Below are 2,067 nucleotides of genomic sequence, written 5' to 3' on the forward strand. Positions count from 1 at the left end.
AACCCACTCCAATGTTCTTGCCTGGAGAATCCCAGGGACAGGGGAGCCTGGTGGGCTGCCGTCTATGGGGTTGCACAGAGTCGGACACAACTGAAGCAACTTAGCAGCAGCAACAGCAACATAGGAAGGGGCCTGTAGATCTTGAGAAATATAAGCCGGATCAAGGAACTATCAGAAAAAGAACTGACCCCACACTGCCGACAACACCACCAGAGAAAGTCCTAGATATATTTTTAATATTTTTACTATCGTTCTTTATTTATTTTTTAATTTTTAAAAAAAAATTTTAAGTCCTTTATTACTCCTTTAATTATAACCTACTATTACTTTGCAAAAAAAAAAAAAAGAGAGAGAGAGAGACCCTATTTCTTAAAGGAAACTTCATATATATATATATATAATAATTTTATGATTTTTTTATTTTAATATTGTATTTTTGAAAATCCAACCTCTACTCTAGATTTTTAATCTTTGCTTTTTGTTATTTGTTATCAGTTTTGTACCTTTAAGAACCCAATCTTCAGTACCCATTTTTACTTGGGAGTGAGATTACTGGCTTGACTGCTCTCTCTCCCTTTGGACTCTCCTTTTTCTCCACCAGGTTGCCTATATCTCCTCCCTCCCCCTTCTCTTCTCTACCCGAATCTGTAAATCTCTTTGTGTGTTCCGGACTGTGGAGAACACTTAGGGAACTGATTACTGGCCGGATCTGTCTCTCTCCTTTTGATTCCCCCCTTTATCCTCCTGGCCACATCTGTCTCCTTCCTCCCTCTTCTCTTCTCTGTATAACTCTGTGAACATCTCTGAGTGATCCAGACTGTGGAGTGCACATAAGGAATTGATTACTGGCTAGCCTGCTCTCTCCTCTTTTGATTCCACTTCATCTCATTCAGGTCACCTCTATCTCCCTCCTCCCTCTTCTCTTCTCCACGTAATTCTGTGAACCTCTCTGGGTATCCCTCACTGTGGAGAAACTTTTCGTCTTTAACCTAGATGTTTTATCAACAGTGCTGTATAGATGGAGAAGTCTTGAGGTTACTGTAAAAAGAAGATTGAAAACCAGAAGCAGGAGGCTTAAGTCCAAATCCTGAGAACACCAGAGAACTGACTCCAGGGAACATTAATCAAAAGGACTTCATCAAATCCTCCATAGTTAGTTCGTTAGTTCAGTCACTCAGTCATGTCCGACTCTTTGTGACCCATGAATCACAAAACACCAGGCCTCCCTGTCCATCACCAACTCCCGGAGTTCACTCAGACTCACGTCCAGCAGGTCAGTGATGCCATCCAGCCATCTTATCCTCTGTCGTCCCCTTCACCTCCTGCCCCCAATCCCTCCCAGCATCAGAGGCTTTTCCAGTGAGTCAACTCTTCGCATGAGGTGGCCAAAGGACTGGAGTTTCAGCTTTAGCATCATTCCTTCCAAAGAAATCCCAGGGCTGATCTCCTTCAGAATGGACTGGTTGGGTCTCCTTGCAGTCCAAGGGACTCTAAAGAGTCTTCTCCAACACCACAGTTCAAAAGCATCAATTCTTCGGCGCTCAGCCTTCACAGTCCAACTCTCACGTCCATACATGACCACAGGAAAAACCATAGCCTTGACTAGACGGACCTTTGTTGGCAAAGTAATGTCTCAGCTCTTGAATATGCTCTCTAGGTTGGACATAACTTTCCTTCCAAGGAGTAAGCATCTTTTAATTTCATGGCTGCAGTCACCATCTGCAGTGATTTTGGAGCCCAGAAAAATAAAGTCTGACACTGTTTCCACTGTTTCCCCATCTATTTGCCATGAAGTGATGGGACCGGATGCCATGATCTTCGTTCTCTGAATGTCGATCTTTAAGCCAACTTTTTCACTCTCCACTTTCACTTTCATCAAGAGGCTTTTGAGTTCCTCTTCACTTTCTGCCATAAGGGTGGTGTCATCTGCATATCTGAGGTTATTGATACTTCTCCCTGCAATCTTGATTCCAGCTTGTGTTTCTTCCAGTCCAGCGTTTCTCATGATGTACTCTGCATAGAAGTTAAATAATCAGGGTGACAATATACAGCCTTGACGTACTCCTT

Source organism: Bison bison, unplaced genomic scaffold (assembly GCF_000754665.1).
Source record: "Bison bison bison isolate TAMUID 2011002044 unplaced genomic scaffold, Bison_UMD1.0 scf7180017864461, whole genome shotgun sequence".
Classification (NCBI taxonomy): Eukaryota; Metazoa; Chordata; class Mammalia; order Artiodactyla; family Bovidae; genus Bison; species Bison bison.